Source organism: Balaenoptera physalus, assembly GCF_965194825.1.
Source record: "Balaenoptera physalus genome assembly, chromosome: X".
Taxonomy (NCBI): domain Eukaryota; kingdom Metazoa; phylum Chordata; class Mammalia; order Artiodactyla; family Balaenopteridae; genus Balaenoptera; species Balaenoptera physalus.
The window spans coordinates 45727165-45746594 of NC_138903.1; the positions used below are offsets into that span (position 1 = coordinate 45727165).

General features: G+C 37.4%; 1 protein-coding gene across 4 annotated transcripts in view; it reads left to right on the plus strand.

Moving 5' to 3' along the window:
• MAGED1 (MAGE family member D1) overlaps positions 1–19430 on the plus strand; it is a 64402-nt gene that overhangs the window by 4030 nt on the left and 40942 nt on the right. For 2 of the 4 annotated variants that reach the window (XM_082445155.1, XM_082445154.1), the window contains exon 2: positions 8040–8114. The exons of the other annotated variants lie outside the window; for them this stretch is intronic. The gene's annotated coding sequence lies outside the window, so the exon portion shown is untranslated. The remainder of the gene's footprint in view (positions 1–8039; positions 8115–19430) is intronic. 4 annotated transcript variants of the gene reach the window in all.

A 19430-nucleotide genomic window follows, 5' to 3' on the forward strand; every position in this document is an offset into this window, starting at 1 on the left:
ACTCCTAATAGAAAATTTTAAGAGTTCCATTTGCTCTAGAATATTGCCAACACTTGTCATTGTGTTGTCTTTCTAAGGAAAAAAATAAGTAGCCATTCTAGTGGTTATTAATGGTACCTCATTGTGGTTTTAATTTGCATATCTCTGGTGATAAATGTGTGTCTTTTCATGTTTGTTGGCCTGGGTATCTTTTTTTTGAGGTGCCTGTTCAAGTCTTTTGACCACTTTTTCTCTTGGACTATCCTTTTCTTATTGATTTGTAGGAGATCTTTCTATATTAAGGATGTGAATACTTTGTTAGCTCTATTGCAAATCTCAGTTGCTTGCATTTTCAGTCTCTTAATGCTGTCTTTTGATGAACTGAATACAGGCACACCTTGGTTTGGTTCTAGACCATTGCAATAAAGTGAATATCACAATAAAGCAAGTCATATGAAATTTTTGGTTCCCAAGTACATATAAAAGTTAATTTTGCACTATGCTGTAGTATAGTAAGTGTGCAATAGCATTGTCTAAAAAACAGTGTACATACCTTAATTAAAAGATACTTTATTACTAAAAAAAGTTAACCGCCATCTGACAACACAGGGTTGCCACAAACCTTTAATTTGTAAAAAATGCAATATCTGTGAGGCGCACTAAAACAAGATATGCCTGTATCTCAATTTTCATATTGTTCAATTTATAATTTTTCCCCTTCATGAGTAGTGCTTGTTTGTCCTGGTTAAGAAATCTTTGCCTTTCCCAAGGTCATGAAGATATTTTTCTATGTGGTGTTATTGTTTAATCTCATTTATATTTCCAATTCATTTGATATTCATTTTATTGTATGTTGCCAGTATGAGTTATGGATATGGGTAAAGGCCCATTGTTTTGTTGTTGTTGTTGAAACGGACGTACAGTCAATCCAATACCACTTATTGAAAAGATCATCCTTTCCCTCCTATAGTGTCATCACCTTTTTCATAAATCAAATGGTTAGGTTATATGTGAGGGTTTGTTTCTGGATTCTGTTCATTTTGGTTTCTCTATTCTTGTGTGAGTACCACTGTCATAATTAATGTAACTTTATAATGTATCTTATATATGGTCAGTAAGTCCTACAGTTTAGCTCTTTTTCTTCAATAATGCTTTGGTTATACTTCGCCTTTTGAATTCCAATATGGATTGTAGAATCAGCTTGTCAATTTTCACAAAAATCCTTCTTGGCATTATGATTGAGATACCACTTTAATAGATCAGTTTGAAGAGCACATATGGCACTTTCCCCATAAATATCTCAGTGTTCATCTCCTAATATTAGGAACATTTTGTAAATAATTTAATTGCCATTATCTCACTAAGAAAAATTAACAATAATTCCCTAATATCATCTAATACCTACCTACTCCATTTTCAAATTAATTTTTTTCCACACAACTATTTTATACTTGGTATTTAAAACCATCAGCCAACGTAACGTGTTTTTTTTTTTAACATCTTTATTGGAGTATAATTGCTTTACAATGTTGTGTTAGTTTCTGCTGTATAACAAAGTGAATCAGCTATATGTATACATATATCACCATATCCGTTCCCACTTGCATCTCCCTCCCACCTTCCCTATCCCACCCCTCTAGGTGGTCACAAAACAGCGAGCTGATCTCCCTGTGCTGTGCAGCTGCTTCCCACTATCTATCTATTTTACATTTGGTAGTGTATATATATCAGTGCGGCTCTCTCACTTCGTTCCAGCTTACCCTTCCCCCTCCCCGTGTCATCAAGGCCATTCTGTACTTATGCGTCTTTATTCCTGTCCTGCCCCTAGTTTCATGAGAACCATTTTTTTTTAGATTTCATATACATGTGTTAGCATACGGTATTTGTTTTTTCTTTCTGACTTACTTCACTTTGTATGACAGACTCTATGTCCATCCACCTCACTACAAATAACTCAATTTCGTTTCTTTTTATGGCTGAGTAATATTCCATTGTATATATGTGCCACATCTTCTTTATCCATTCACATGTCAGAGGACACTTAGGTTGCTTCCATGTCCTGGCTATTGTAAATAGTGCTGCAATGAACATTGTGGTACATGACTCTTTTTGACTTATGGTTTTCTCAGGGTATATGCCCAGTAGTGGGATTACTGGGTCATATGGTAGTTCTATTTTTATTTTTTAAGGAACCTCCATACTGTTCTCCATAGTGGCTGTATCAATTTACATTCCTACCAACAGTGCAAGAGGGTTCCCTTTTCACCATAGCCTCTCCAGCATTTATTGTTTGTAGATTTTTTGATGATGGCCATTCTGACTGGTGTGAGGTGATACCTCATTGTAGTTTTGATTTGCATTTCTCTAATGATTAATGATGTTGAGCATCCTTTCATGTGTTTGTTGGCAATCTGTATATCTTCTTTGGAGAAATGTCTATTTAGGTCTTCTGCCCATTTTTGGATTGGCTTGTTTGTTTTTTTGATATTGAGCTGCATGAGCTGCTTGTGTGTTTTGGAGATTAATCCTTTGTCAGTTGCTTCGTTTGCAAATATTTTCTCCCATTCTGAGGGTTGTGTGTTCGTTTTGTTTATGGATTCCTTTGCTGTGCAAAAGCTTTTAAGTTTCGTTAGGTCCCATTTGTTTACTTTTGTTTTTATTTCCATTTCTCTAGGAGGTGCCTCAGAAAGGATCTTGCTGTGATTTATGTCATAGAGTGTTCTGCCTGTGTTTTCCTCTAAGAGTTTGATAGTGTCTGGCCTTACATTTAGGGATTTAATCCATTTTGAGTTTATTTTTGTATATGTTGTTAGGGAGTATTCTAATTTCATTCTTTCACATGTAGCTGTCCAGTTTTCCCAGCACCACTTATTGAAGAGGCTGTCTTTTCTCCATGGTATATTCTTGCCTCCTTTATCAAAAATAAGGTGACCATATGTGCGTGGGTTTATCTCTGGGCTTTCTATCCTGTTCCATTGATCTATATTTCTGTTTTTATGCCAGTACCATATTGTCTTGATTACTGTAGCTTTGTAGTATAGTCTGAAGTCAGGGAGCCTGACTTCTCCAGCTCTGTTTTTCTTTCTCCAGATTGCTTTGGCTATTCGGGATCTTTTGTGTTTCCATACTAATCGTGAAATTTTTTGTTCTAGTTCTGTGAAAAACGCCATTGTTAGTTTGATAGGGATTGCACTGATTCTATAGATTGCTTTTCGTAGTATAGTCGGTTTCACAATGTTGATTCTTCCAATCCAAAAACATGGTATATCTCTCCATCTGTTTGTAGCGTCTTTAATTTCTTTCACCAGTGTCTTATAGTTTTCTGCATACAGGTCTTTTGTCTCCTTAGGTAGGTTTATTCTTAGGTGTTTTATTCTTTTTGTTGCAGTGATAAATGGGAGTGTTTCTTTAATTTCTCTTTCAGATTTTTCATCATTACTGTATAGGAATGCAAGAGATTTCTGTGCATTAGTTTTGTATCCTGCTGCTTTACCAAATTCATTTATTAGCTGTAGTAGTTTTCTGGTAGCATCTTTAGGATTCTCTATGTATAGTATCATGTCATCTGCAAACAGTGACAGGTTTACTTCTTCTTTTCTGATTTGGATTCCTTTTATTTCTTTTTCTTCTCTGATTGCTGTGGCTAAAACTTCCAAAACTGTGTTGAATAATAGTGGTGAGAGTGGACAACCTTGTGTTGTTCCTGATCTTACAGGAAATGGTTTCAGTTTTTCACCATTGAGAATGATGTTGGCTGTGGGTTTGTATTATATGGCCTTTATTATGTTGAGGTAAGTTCCCTCTATGCCTACCTTCTGGGGGCTTTTTATAGTAAATGGGTGTTGAATTTTGTCAAAAGCTTTTTCTTCATCTATTCAGATGATCATATGGTTTTTATCCTTCAATTTGTTAATATGGTGTATTGCATTGATTGATTTGTATATATTGAAGAATCCTTGCATTCCTGGGATAAACCCCACTTGATTATGGTGTACGATTCTTTTAAGGTGCTGTTGGATTCTGTTTGCTAGTATTTTGTTGAGGATTTTTGTATCTATGTTCATCAGTGATATTGGCCTGTAGTTTTCGTTTTTTGTGACATCTTTGTTTGGTTTAGGAGTGTTCCTCCCTATGCTATATTTTGGAGGAATTATAGGTGTTAGCTCTTCTTTAAATGTTTGATAGAATTCGCCTGTGAAGCCATCTGGTCCTGGTTTTTTGTTTGTTGGAAGATTTTTAATCACAATCTCAATTTCAGTGCTTGTGATTGGTCTGTTTATATTTTCTATTTCTTCCTGATTCCGTCTCAGAACGTTGTGCTTTTCTAAGAATTTGTCCATTTCTTCCAGGTTGTCCATTTTATTGGCATTTAGTTGCTTGTAGTTATCTCTCATGATCCTTTGTATTTTGGCAGTGTCAGTTGTTACTTTTCCTTTTTCATTTCTAATTCTGTTGATTTGAGTCTTCTCCCTTTTTTTCTTGATGAGTCTGGCTAATCGTTTATCAATTTTATCTTCTTTAAGAACCAGATTTTAGTTTTATTGATCTTTGCTATCATTTCCTTCATTTCTTTTTCATTTATGTCTGATCTGGTCTTTATGATTTCTTTCTTTCTGCTAACTTTTTTTTTTTTCTTCTTTCTCTAATTGCTTTAGGTGTAAGGTTAGGTTGTTTATTTGAGATGTTTGTAGTTTCTTGAGGTAGGATTGTATTGGTATAAACTTCCCTCTTAGACTGCTTTTGCTGCATCCCATAGGTTTTGGGTCGTCGTGTTTTCATTGTCATTTGTTTCTAGGTATTTTTTGATTTCCTCTTTGAATCTTCAGTGATCTCCTGGTTATTTAGTAGTGTATTGTTTAGCCTCCATGTGTTTGTAATTTTTCACATTTTTCCCTGTAATTGGCATCTAGTCTCATAGCGTTGTGGTCAGAAAAGATACTTGATATGATTTCAATTTTCTTAAATTTACCAAGGCTTGATTTGTGACCCAAGATATGATCTATCCTGGTGAATGTTCCATGAGCAATTGAGAAGAATGTGTATTCTGTTGTTTTGGGGTGGAATGTCCTATAAATATCAATTAAATCCATCTTGTTTCATGTGTTATTTAAAGCTTGTGTTTCCTTATTTATTTTCATTTTGGATGATCTGTCCATTGGTGAAAGTGGGGTGTTAAATCCCCTACTATTTTTGTGTTACTGTCGATTTCCCTTTTTATGGTTGTTAGCATTTGCCTTATGTATTGAGGTGCTCCTATGTTGGGTGCATAAAAACTTACAAGTGTTATATCATTTTGGATTGATCCCTTGATCATTATGTAGTGTCCTTGTTTGTCTCTTGTAGTTGTCTTTATTTTAAAGTCTATTTTGTCTGATATAAGAATTGCTCCTCCAGCTTTTTTTTTGATTTCCATTTGCATGGAATATCTTTTTCCCTCCCCTTAGTTTCAGTCTTTATGTGTCCCTAGGTCTGAAGTGGGTCGCTTGTAGACAGCATATATGCGGGTCTTGTTTTTGTATCAATTCAGCCAGTCTATGTCTTTTGACAGGAGCATTTAATCCATTTAAATTTAAGGTAATTATTGATATGTATGTTCCTATTACCATTTTCTTCATTGTTTTGTGTTTGTTTTTGTATGTCTTTTTCTTCTCTTGTGTTTCCTGCCTAGAGAAGTTCCTTTAGCATTTGTTGTAAAGCTGGTTTGGTGGTGCTGAAGTCTCTTAACCTTTGCCTGTCTGTAAAGGGTTTAATTTAACCGTCAAATCTGAATGAGATCCTTGCTGGTAGAGTAATCTTGTTTGTAGTTTTTTCCCTTTCATCACTTTAAATATGTCCTGCTAGTCCCTTCTGGCTTAGAGTTTCTACTGTAAGATCAGCTGTTAACTTTATGGGGGTTCCCTTGTATGTTATTTGTTGCTTTTCCCTTGCTGCTTTGAATATTTTTTCTTTGTATTTAATTTTTGATAGTTTGATTAATATGTGTTTTGGCGTGTTTCTCCTGAATTTATCCTCTATGGGAATCTTTGCACTTCCTGGACTTGATTGCCTATTTCCTTTCCCATATTAGGGAAGTTTTCAACTATAATCTCTTCAAATATTTTCTCAGTCCTTTTCTTTTTCTCTTCTTCTTCTGGGACCCCTATAATTCAAATGTTGGCGTATTTAATGTTGTCCCAGAGGTCTGTGAGACTGTCCTCAATTCTTTTCATTCTTTTTTCTTTATTCTGCTCTGCTGTTGTTATTTCCACTATTTTATCTTCCAGGTCACTTATCCTTTCTTCTGCCTCAGTTATTCTGCTATTGATTCCTTCTAGAGAATTTTTAATTTCATTTATTGTGTTGTTCATCATTGTTTGTTTACTCTTCAGTTCTCCTAGGTCCTTGTTAAACGTTTCTTGTATTTTCTCCATTCTATTTCTAAGATTTTGGATTATTTTTACTATCATTTCTTGAATTCTTTTTCAGGTAGAATGCCTATTTCCTCTTCATTTGTTTGGTCTGGTAGGTTTTTACCTTGCTCCTTCATGTGCTGTGTGTTTCTTTGTCTTCTCATTTTACTTAACTTGCTGTGTTTGGGGTCTTCTTTTTGCATGCTGCAGGTTCATAGTTCCTGTTGTTTTTGGTGTCTGCCCGCAGTGGGTGAGGTTGATTCAGTGGCTTGTGTAGGCTTCCTGGTGGCTGGGAGTAGTGCCTTTGTTCTTGTGGGGGCGGCTGGATCTTGTCTTTCTGCAGTGTTGCGTCTGGTGGTGTGTTTTGGGGTGTCTGTGAACTTAGTATGATTTTAGGCAGCCTCTCTGCTAATGGGTGTGGTTGTGTTCCTGTCTTGCTAGTTGTTTGGCATGGGGCATCCAGCACTGGAGTTTGCTGGCCGTTGGATGGAGCTGGGTCTTAGCTTTGAGACAGAGATCTCTGGGAGAGCTCTTGCTGATTTATATTACATGGAGCCGGGAGGATTTTGGTGGTCTAATGTCCTGAACTCGGCTCTCCCACCTCAGAGGCTTAGGCCTGACACCAGGCCAGAGCACCAAGACCTTGTCAGCCACACGGCTGCCGAATCAACTAGCCCTGAAAATGGATGGCACTGGAGCGTGGGGCCCACACCCTCCATTGCTGGCAGACGGAGCGTGTGGGAGAGGTCCAGGGTGACAATGCAGTGTCCTAACGTGTTTTTATATTTCTTAAGATTTTATTGTCATCATTTTCTATATTTTATTAAGCTTGTTATATATTTAGTACTTTTCAATTCATTGCAGTCATTATTTCTTCTATTGCTCAAACTGTCGAGTTTGGAAGGAGCCAGTTGGAACTCTTTCACATTGGCTTGTGTTTTTTTTTATTGTTGAAATTTTCAAATAGATTTAAAGTAGAAAATAGTAAAACACACACACACACAGAAAAACCGTGCCTGACTCTATTCCTAAGCTTCAACAATTAATACTATTTTGCCAATTTTGTTTGATCTTTTCTCCTCACCCACTTTTTTCACTGGGACATATTAAAGCAATCCCAGACATCCTGTCATTGCACAGATAAATAACTCATTCTGTATCCCTAACTCATAGGTGCGTTATATAAGGAACCAGTAGGCCATTATATTTACCTAATAAGATTAACAATAATTCTTTATATTATCTAATGCTCAGTCCATATTCAAATTTCCATGATTGTCTTAAAAATGTGTATTTACAGTAGCTCTGTTAAATATATATCCAAAGGCCATTTATTGCTACTGGATGTTTTTCTCTTGAGTCTCCTTTCCTGTAAATCCTCTATACACCCCTCCCCCCCAATTTTAAAGACCATTGATTTATTGGAGAAACGAAATCATTTGTCTGATTGACAAATGGATTTAGATGATTGCTTCTTTGAGGTGGTTTTTATTGTGTTTCCCCCTCCCCATGTTTCCTGTTCACTGGCATTTAGAGCTAGAGGCTTGAGTAGATTCAGTTTAATTATTTTTTAAGGGAAAGAATCATTTCAGGCAGTGTTACACACTTTTGCATTTCATCATGTGTCATTTTATCTTTTTAACTGATGCTGGGATTGATTTGTGTTTGCAGGTGATCTCAGCCTGATACCTCCACTGTAGCATTTCCTACCACCCTCTCTCCTGTTGATTTTAGCAGCCATTGAAGGTAATTGTCTAATTCATTATTTCAGTAGTGGTTGGAAAGTAGTGGTCTAATTCTAGCACTCATTCTGCATTTGTTAGCTGGGATTATTTTATAAAGGAGACCTTTTCCTTACCAGGTATCTTTTTCCTCCTGAAATATGTTTCATGAAAAGAAAGTCAAGATTTACAAACAGAAATAGACTCACAGACATAGAAAACTAACTTATGGTTACCAAAGGGGATAGCAGGGTTGGGGGGAGGGAGAGATAAATTAGGAGTTTGGGATTAATGTATGCATACTACTATATATAAAATAAGTAAACAACAAGGACCTACTGTATAGCACAGGGAGCCATACTCAATATCTTATAAAAACCTATAATGAAAAAAAAAAAACCTATAATGGAAAAGAATCTGAAAAATTATTTATATAATATATATATATATATACACTTACACATATGTGTGTGTAAATGAATCGCTTTGCCATACACTTGAAACTAACACAATATTGTAAATTAACTATACTTCAATTAAAAAATGAGTTAACGTTAAGAAACAAAAGGATAAATACTTTTTTATCATTTATTAATTTTCAGAGAATTGGTTTGCTAGAGACCTTCATTGTTTAATATCATTAGGAATTCATGGATTTGTATGTATTTAATGTGTATCCATTGTGATTAAAAAATGTTTTTTTACTGTAGTTGGTTTACAATATTGTGTTAGTTTCATGTACAGCAAAGTGATTCAGTTACATTTTTATTCAGATTATTTTCCATTATAGGTTATTACAAGATATTGAATATAGTTCCCTGTGCTATACACTAAATCCTTGTTACTTATCTATTTTATATATAGTAGTGTGTATCTATTAATCCCATACTCCTAATTTATCCCTCCTCCCCCCACCCCTTTCCCCTGTGGTAATTTTAAGTTTGTTTTCTATGTCTGTGAGTCTGTTTCTGTTTTTTTTAATTTATTTATTTTTATTTTTATTTTTGGCTGCATTGGATCTTTGTTGCTGAGTGTGGGCTTTAGTTGGGCGAGTGGGGGCTACTCTTCGTTGCGGTGCGCGTGTTTCTCATTGCAGTGGCTTCTCTTGTTGGGGAGCATGGGCTCTAGGCATGCGGGCTTCAGTAGTTGTGGCTCGTGGGCTCTAGAGCACAGGCTCAGTAGTTGTGGCGCACGGGCTTAGTTGCTCCACAGCATGTGGGATCTTCCCAGACCAGGGCTCGAACCCATGTCCCCTGCATTGGCAGGTGGATTCTTAACCACTGTGCCATTAGGGAGGTCTGTAGGTTGTTTATTTGAGATTTTTCTTGTTTCCTGAGGTAGGCGTGGATTGCTATAAAGTTCCATGTTAGAACTGCTTTTGCTGCATCCCATAGGTTTTGGGTCGTCATGTTTTCATTGTCATTTGTTTCTAGGTATTTTTTGATTTCCTCTTTGATTTTTTCAGTGATCTCCTGGTTATTTAGTAGCATATTGTTTAGCCTCCATGTGTTTGTTTTTTTTTTTACAGTTTTTTTTCCCTGTAATTGATTTCTAATCTTATAGCGTTATGGTCAGAAAAGATGCTTGATATGATTTCAATTTTCTTAAATTTACCAAGGCTTGATTTGTGGCTCAAGATGTGATCTATCCTGGAGAATGTTCTGTGTGCAGTTGAGAAGAAAGTGTATTCTGCTGCTTTCAGATGGAATGTCCTATTAATATCAATTAAGTCTATGTGGTCTAATGTGTCATTTAAGGCTTGTGTTTCCTTATTAATTTTCTGTCTGGATGATCTGTCCATTGGTGTAAGTGGGGTGTTAAAGTCTCCCGCTATTATTGTGTTACTGTCGATTTCCCCTTTTATGGTTGTTAGCATTTGCCTTATGTATTGAGGTCCTCCTATGTTGGGTGCATAAATATTTACAATTTTTATATATTCTTTTTGGATTGATCCTGTGATCATTATGTAGTGTCCTTCCTTGTCTCTTGTAACAGTCTTCATTTTAAACTCTATTTTGTCTGATATGAGTATTGCTACTCCAGCTTTCTTTTGATTTCCATTTGCATGGAATAGCTTTTTCCCTCCCCTTAGTTTCAGTCTGTATGTGTCCCTAGGTCTGAAGTGGGTCTCTTGTAGACAGCATACATACGGGTCTTGTTTTTGTATCCATTCAGCCCGTCTGTGTCTTTTGATTGGAGCATTTTATCCATTTGCACTTAAGGTAATTATCAATATGTATATCCTTATTACCATTTTCTTAATTGTTTTGGGTTTGTTTTTATAGGTCTTTTTTCTTCTCTTGTGTTTCACTCTTAGGGAAGTTCCTTTAGCATTTGTTGTAAAGCTGGTTTGGTGGTGCTGAATTCTGTTAGCTTTTGTTTGTCTGTAAAGTTTTTAATTTGTCCGTCGAATCTGAATGAGATCCTTGCTGGGTAGAGTAATCTTGGTTGTAGAAATTGTGCCTTTTTAGAAATTACGAGTCCTTTTTGTTTGGTTCCTGTGTCATTTTCACATGATTTCATTAGATCTTGACTTCACTGCTCTCTGATACATTTTCAACTCATCATGTATACTCCCTGCTTCAGCCCTGGAATCAGTCATTTTGCAAGGAATTGTGTATTCTTTCAGTAGGGATTGGTACTTAGAAAACAAGACGTGAATTCTCAGGGGATTTGTTTTTTTTTTTCAGTCCTGCTGCCTGACCTTTTTTTATGCCATTTTCCTCACTATTTTGAACACATTTGAATGACTCCATCAGCATTCCATTGAAAATTTGCTGAGCATGACTTTTATTTGTTTATGTACTCATTCATTCAGCAAAAATGTATGGAACACTTACAACCAGGTATATGGTCTTATGTTCAGTGCAGGAGATGTGAAGGTAAACCTGACTGGTTTCCAGTCCTTGATGAAGATTCATTATTGTGGGGATATGAGTAAATAAACAGGCAATGTCTAAAGACTATGATCAGTACTATGGTGGACATAGGCAAGTGGGATTGACAGTCTGTGGGAGCACAGAGCGGGCATCTGAAAATGCTTTGGAAAGGGGAGATAATGGCTGATATTGGATGAGTAGAAGTATGAAGGTGGAGGAGCCATGAAGGATGTTCCAGTCAGAGGAAGCTGGAAGAGGCAGTGGGATCTTGATGTGTTCAAGGAGAGGTATGTATGTAGTTAGTTATAAGTGGAACATAAATTTTATGTAGGGGAGGAAAGACAAAACTGGAGACATGGATGGGGGCCAGGACATTGAGAGCCCCAGAGGTCAGGTCAGAGAACTGGGATTTCATTCTGAAGGGTATGAGGGAGAAGTAATGCAGTTGTCTTAAGCAGATGAGATATATAATCACCCCTGTGATGTACTGATGATGCATTGGGTGGTGGATGGAGTGGGGCAGTATGAGAATGGTAAGGAGGAGAGAGGTGTAACTGTCAGGAGAGAGATAATGTCATGTTACAGTGCACTTTAGATGTATGTGTGATATGTGGGAGAATTGTGTGTGTGTGTGTGTGTGTTACAATAGGTTATAATATACATACCATAGGTTATATATACACACACAATAGGTTATATATATTATATATACGGTTGTATACAACCGGTTATGTATAAAACACATAATATATAATGTATATACATATATACCTACACATAACTTTCCCACATACCACACACATGTATAGAATAATATATAATATATACAAAATAGATCTGTGCATATACATGGATGTAGTGTTGTGTGTCTGTAATTCTGTTTGCTCATGTATATCCAGGGGCCGTCTCATTGCCACAGGTCTAAAACAGAGAATATTTCAGTGGAGAAACATCCCCCAAGGAAAGCTGAAGAGTGGGAAAGGGCTAGCAAAGACTGTCTCCTTGACCAAACTTTAGTCATGTTCCTTTGAGCCCTCTTTTCAACTAAACCTCATCCTTGGGCATTGTCTTTGGCCTGCTTAGCTCAGTTTTAGAAAGAATCCTGCTAATTCGATTTAGCCAGAATCCCCCAACCCTTGCTTGATATTTCAACACTCTGGTCTGCCTTCAGCGAGAATCCCAAGTCAGTTTAGCAACCATCACCTTGGTCTTGACGTTTCCTTTTAGTAATTTTCTATAGCTCCTTGGCTTTATATCCCCAGCTGTCTTTACTGTACTCAGAGTTGAGTCCAATCTCTCTCCCCTATAGGAATAGTCTTGACACCTATCACAATAGTCCTCAATAAAGTCTTTCTTACCATTTTAACAAGTGTCAGAATAATTTTTTCTTTAACAGGCCACACCAAAACTTTTGCCTATTGTGCTCTTCCTCTTCAAAGCTCCACCAGTTGGCACCGAGGCCCAGTTGTGTATCCTTGAGTAATCTGAGAATTCCTCTTCCTCCTCTCCTTCCTGGGATTTAAGGGTATGAGGGGGAGTGAGGTGATTTTTTTTCAGCTTCTCCCAGAGGTTAGAATGTAGCTTTAACAGTTATCTCTGGGAGGGTGGAATGATGATTGAAGATGCTTATCTCCTTTTATGTGTTTCTCTGTGCCAGGCACTGTTGTACACTAATGAACATGTATTGCACTTCTTTTTTAAAACTACTATCTTAAACTTTTAAAAATATAAAATGTGAAATTTATCTACATGGATATATAACATGTGGATTTGAGAGGGTTCTGTTAGGTTAAGGATTTAGGGGAAACCAGGGCAGTGAGCGTGTATGGATCAGTGCATTGATGAAGGCTAAAATACAGCAGGCCAGTAGTGTAATTGGCGAAAGTGTTGATGAAGTGAATGTAGACTACTGTGTCAAGACTCTTGTCTGTGAAAAGTAGAATAGATAACAAATGGTATATATATATTTTTAGGATGAGAGATTTGAGCATGTTTATATGTTCTGCAGAGGAGGAGCTAATAAAAACAGAGGTTATTGAAAATACAGGAGAGAAAGGGGGTAACTGGAGAAGCAAATGTGGAAAAGATGTGGTATAGAGAATACGTGGAAGGACTGGCCATGAACAAGAGAAAGGGCATCACTTCTGATATCAGAGTTAAAGAGGGTCAGAAAGGCTTGTTTGTGAGGTTTTGGAAAGGCAAGAGATTAAGGGAGTTTCTTTCTTGCCCCAATATAGTCTCTCTGAATAAGGCAGTAAGGGCATTCTGGAGTGTGAGAGGGGATGACCAGGAGCCAGAGGAAAGAGGAAGAAGGTTGCACCCTTCTTTGGGGAATGAGCGAAGATTGATGGGCAGTAATGAACACCTCTCTGAGCTGGAAATAAAATGTTTTTAGTCTTGTCCTTTTTTCCAGGTGTGTTCGGCTGCCAAAAAGTGGGAGCAAGGAAGGCAAACATTGGGTTTGATTTTAGACTTGTGAATGTGTGATGATGATTTTGGGTGGTGGGAGGTTTGAGGGGCTAAGTAGATTATTGAGGTTACCGATGAGATAACTTCAGGTTATAGACCATGGGATTTAGTATCATCAGGAAAAAGTGTGTTCTCAGGAGGATTCTGTAGAACCAGAGGAGAAGCTGTGTGAATATGTGGGTGGGTGTCAGTGAAGCTGTGTGGAGATTTCAAAGCTCAGAGTGGATGTTAGATAGAGCTGGAATGGCAGACAAGAAATCATGGTCAGAGTAAGATATAGGAGCTTAAGATTTCAGAGCGAAAGTAGTTCTGGATGATGAGAAGGTTCCGTGGGTGGGTGAGTTGGAGTAGAGGAGGTCAAGGAACTGTGAAGCTGGGGTGATGGACAAGTTAGCCATGAGATCATCAAAGATAGTAGGAAAGGTTTAGGGTGTAAGAGTAGAGAGGAAGGTGAGAAAGATGCTCTTTTGTGGAAGAAGGGGTGAGTGTAGCTAAGAGGCACATGGCATGACAAAGGAGTGAGGATTTTTACAGAAGGGAGGAAGAGTTAGGGAATGGAAGCAGAAATGGCCAGCGTAAGTAGTTGCTCTTAACCAGCTTTGCAGCAGATCCCTTGGATAGTCCTGGCTTTGTTTCAACTTTGTCGTTACTTCACAAACCTTATTTTATTTTTTATTTTTGCCAATAACCAGGGCCAAGAAAGGACTGGTGGTAAAATCTTGAATGTAAGGGGAGCTAAGATAGCATTCTATTCACTGATTCCTGTACCTGGAGGGACTTGAACAACTGCCCTTAGCAACTTTAAGGGAAATGGCACTGCTGGTAAGACCCTGGCCTGCCCAGGCTTCCCTTTCCAAGAATCCTATTGTAAATGAATGTGGATAACCAGTCCCCATAGCTTTTACAGAGGGGTGGATGCTTTTTATGTCATTCCTTATCTCAGAAAGGTTGAGAACACGTGCTCTTAGGGGATGCTTTAAGGGAGTTCCATAGGGAGGCCCGAATTCATTCTTTTCTTTTTTTTTTTAATGTTTTTCGAATTGTGCAATATAACAAAAATACCAAAAGTTGCATAAAATGTAAATGTACACTAAAATGAATAATTATAAAGTAAACACCCATAAAAGAACCTTCCAGGACCAAATATAGAGCATTGCAAGTTATCCAGAAGCCTCGTCTTATCCCTGTTTCTCTCCCAGAGGTAACCATTTATCCTGACTTGCCTTTTATGGTAATCATTTCTTTGCCTGTGTATACAGACACATGTGCACACACACATCTGTCTATACATTCTACTGTTTATGGACATTTGTATTGCTTTCAGTTTTTGGGTATTGTGAACGGTACTGCTGTTCTTATATATGTCTCCTGTTCCACATGTGCTTGAGTTTCTCTAAGATATATATCTGGGAGAGGGACTATCTGGTATTAGTTTATGCATATTTTCAGCTTTACTAGATAATGGGAAATTGATTTTCAAAAGGATTGCATCAATTTTAACTCCCACTTAAAGTATATGAGGATACATACCTTGGTTCTTTTCTCCCCCAGTCTTGAGGCCAGAAAACTATGGCTCAGAGATGATCAGGGATAGCCAGGACTTATAATTTGCTGTGGATATGGGGGTCTTGGTTACTATTTCACATTTCTCTTGGAACAGTTGCCCTTAGCTGCTTCAGTAGGAGAACCTTGGTTTGGTCCTATCTTTTCCAGAATTTCTAAGCCCAAGAGTTGGGCCCTAGAATTGAGTGTGGTTGCTCAGCCTTTGAGGCCATTTGAGAATGAAGACGGCTGGGTTAGCATCCTACAATGCTCCTCTTTCTTGGATGGTCCAAACAATTGATCTTAGCAATTAGCCAGGGGTTCTGTGGATGGGCTCTGACTCAATTAACTCTTCCTCAAACTCAAGGGTCAAGAACCAGAACCAGGAAATGATCAGAGATAATTAACATCTATGGATAGCAGAATATGAAGACTGGGGTAGTGGCTTAGATGACCCTATGTCTTCGGAGGATCCTTGAACAACCATCTTTAGCCATCTCCAAGGAGGGAGCTGGCTTGTTCCTTTCTTTTCCACAGTCTGTCCCTTAGGGAGTCTTTTCCTTAGGGAGGGCCCTGGCTTGTTTGTTTCTTTCCCAAAATCTCAAAGATTGAGAACCTTGGTTGGTTTATTTCTGTGGCCAGTTAGAAGTGAAGATGGCTGGGTAGGCATTTGGATTGCTTCCTAGAGTCTCATCTTATGTTTGTTTGTTTATGGCACACCTTTAATTTCCTGAATTTTGTAGAAATACACTTGTAGTGATCAAAAATTGCATATGAGTTTATCAACTTTCAGAAAATTGACAAAATGTTTTATATGAAGGTGTGAAATATTATACATATGTATTGTTTTTTAATTTTAAAACTAGTAATGGAATAATAAATAATTCCAAACCTTAATTAAAATTAGTATTTAATGTACTTATTGGACCTGATTTATTTCACTAATATTAGAGCATATTTAAAGTTAAGAGATGCTTATTTCGTATTTTAGTTCGCTGTTTCTTTACTTTTTACTACTGTTATTATTTTTGCTTTCTCTATGCATGTTGAGAATTTGAATTTTCAAGATATTGAAAACAGTGGCATATTTATTGTGGTTCTCCACTTGATGTCCTTTCATCCTTTGGCTTCTATTTGTGTCAATCTGTTTAATGCTCTTGGCTGCATTTCCATACATACTCACAAGGCAGAGTTATTCTAGAAAACATCATCCTTCTTTACTACCAGTTGAACACTACAGTGTAGTCCTACAATACAGTTAGTATAGGACCTTGTTATCTTTTACAACATGTTGGGCTCTGCCCTGTATCACAGGGCAAGCCACCTGAGGATGTCCATCTGACAGATACTGCTTGAGTAGCATGTTATGCAGAGGTTTCACATACCAGTGTGTGTCGTTTACCAGTTGGGAATTTTGAGGCCAGGGATGTGGGAGAACCAGCAGGCTCAGGAGAGAACTATTTCTTTTATGGCTAGAAGGTGAATGAGGTGTTCTATACATCACTGAAGGGTGTGGTAAGCTTATTTTTCAAGGAGGGGGATCCTGGAGGTCACAAAGGAAAGATTCTAGGTGGGAAGGAGAATAGTGAACTGACAGCTTCAAGAGGCAATGAGCGTGGCTTGCTACTTTTCATTCCCTCTGTTTTCTTGGTTATCAGAAAAATATTTTCCCAGGGCCCTGGTAGACACGAAGTATGAGTGAAGAAAGAGGGAAGTTATAGAAGGTGAGAGAGGAAAACATACATAGTCTGAGAATGTCAGAAGTGCTAGGATACCCGTGGGGAAGATAGATTGATTTCAAGCCTTAGAAAAGTTAGCTAGACCATTAATTAATTAATCAATCAAGAAAATAAGTAAAAAATGAAGTGATATAGATTCTTTGCTGCATAATGAGGACATGTTGTTGAATTAGATATATTTTCTACTGAGTCTGGTGGGTGAGATAGACACAGACATTACAACAGGGAGTGTTATGACAGAGAGACCAGGGTGTGGTGCTTTCATTAGAAATATGGAGGAGGGTATCTCTAACCCCGGGGCTCAGAGAAGGCCTCCTGGAAGGCACCATGGTAAGAACTTAATTTTCCATAGAAGTAGCAGTTAATCTGGCAGTGGCTGAGAATCCTCTGAGTGTGGGGACCAGAGAGCAGGTGGTCATTTAGACCATGTATGGTAGCTGCCTGGGTCTGTCATCTAGCCTTGAGCTTGGGAAGTACCTGAAGAAATGAGCAGTTGAGAGGCCACTCTGGTCTAGAAGAGCTAGGGAAAGGGGGCAAATAGAAATAGTTTCATAAATGGTTCAGTTTATGCTATAATATTGATCACCTTAGCCTTCATGGAAGAGCAGCTACTTCCATTTCCCCATGAAATTATCAGTTTCTCTTTATGACATGTTGTTTGCATCTTGTTTAGGGAATTCTTTCTCACCTTGATTTCATAAAGGTGTTTTACAGTATCTTCCTGTAAAATTTTTATAATTTTCTTTTCACAATCAGGTTTATGATTCACTTGGAATTTATTTTTATGTACTGTATGATGCAGAGATCTTAATTTTTTTTTCTGAATGATTAATTGGTGGTTCAAGGACTATTTACTGAGTTGTCTGTTCTTTCTCCACAGATTTATAATGCTGTCTCTATAATATACCAAGTTGTAATGTATGTATATATCTGTTTCTAGGCTTTCTGTTCTCTTCCACTGTTCTATTTGTCTATTTCTATACTAGTATTGCACTGTTAATTACTATAGTTTTGTAATGCATCTTAATATTTGGTAGGGAGAGACCCCTTCCTTAACTCTTCCTCAAAAGTATATTCTTTGAAAAAAAAAAGTATATTCTTTGCCTTTTACTTTTCCATATGAATTTTGAGATAAGCTTAATATGGTCTCTAAGAAACTGAAATTTTGATTAGAACTGCATTTTAGTTATATATTATAGATACAGAAATGGCATCTTTACAACAATGAACGTGGTTTATCTCTCCTTTTATCTAGGTTTTTTTTTTTAATTTATTTACTTATTTATTTTTGGCTGTGTTGGGTCTTCATTTCTGTGCGAGGGCTTTCTCCAGTTGTGGCAAGAGGGGGCCACTCTTCATCGCGGTGCACGGGCTTCTCACTATCGTGGCCTCTCTTGTTGCGGAGCACAGGCTCCAGACGTGCAGGCTCAGTAGCTGTGGCTCATGGGCCCAGCCGCTCTGTGGCATGTGGGATCTTCCCTGACCAGGGCTCGAACCCGTGTCCCCTGCATCGGCAGGCAGATTCTCAACCACTGCGCCACCAGGGAAGCCCTATCTAGGTATTTTTAACGTCTTTGAAAAAAGTTTATTATAATTTTCTCTGCAAGGGTCTCATGCATATTTTGTTAGGTATATTTCTGTGTACTGATAGTTTTTGTTGCTCTCACTAATATTTTTAAATTACATTTTGTAATTCATTGTGAGTGGTATATGGGAATGCTTATTTCTGGTGTATAGTTTTTAGATCCATTCACCTTACTAACCTCTTTCTCTAGATCCAATTGTTTGTTTGTAGATTTTATTGAGTTTTTATATAACATTTATGTAAATCATACTTAAAAGTACATGAATTATACCTGTACAGCTTAGTGAATTATCACAAAGTGGTTTTGGTTTGTTAATGTAATTTGTGAATAACTGTAATTATTTTTCCCTTTCAGTCCGTATACCTCTGTAAGTTGATATCATTGTGTATAAAGTAAAGTAGAATTCTTTTCTGAAACAATTTCACTTGAGCATCTCTGAGGCCTCATGCTCTAATGAGCTGTGTTTGACACGTAAATACTTTAGAAGTCATCAAAGAAAGGAAATTACCTTTATTTGGAAATTTTAACAGTACTTAATAAAAGAGTCTACAGGGTGGTAGTATTTCAGTTAATTGACTACTGTCCAGGATTTGGTCTTTAGCATTTGTGAAATGCTAAAATGAAACTTGGTGATGAACAAATACAAATTAACTTACTGAGACTAAGATAGGTTCAGAGAGAAAAGCACACACGTCTCACACTAATATTTTCTTGTGGCGAGAACACTCAGGTCCTCTCTCTAGGGTATGTCATTTGGGGTACTTGGGAAGTCAAACTAAGAAAACAGCATGTTGCTTACTGTGAGAGCATCGAGTTAAAGCAAAAAAGGTAGAGTATCTCACAAACATGGAGTCTTTTGTGCAGCTCTGGGTTGTTTGAGGAATACATTTAGATGTTCTACCCTGTCTTCATCACACCCCAAGCAGCTTGAGAGACGGCAAGATGTAGTGAAATAATACTGGACTTTGTAGCCAGTAGACAGGGGTTTAAATCCTAGCTTATAGTGTACTGACCTTAGGGGTTTCATTTTTCTCACTGATGAAATAGAAATCATGACACTGTTCATTTAAAAGAAATATATCCTCTCAAAGTATTTGTTATATAGTAAATCCAGCAGAATCATGGA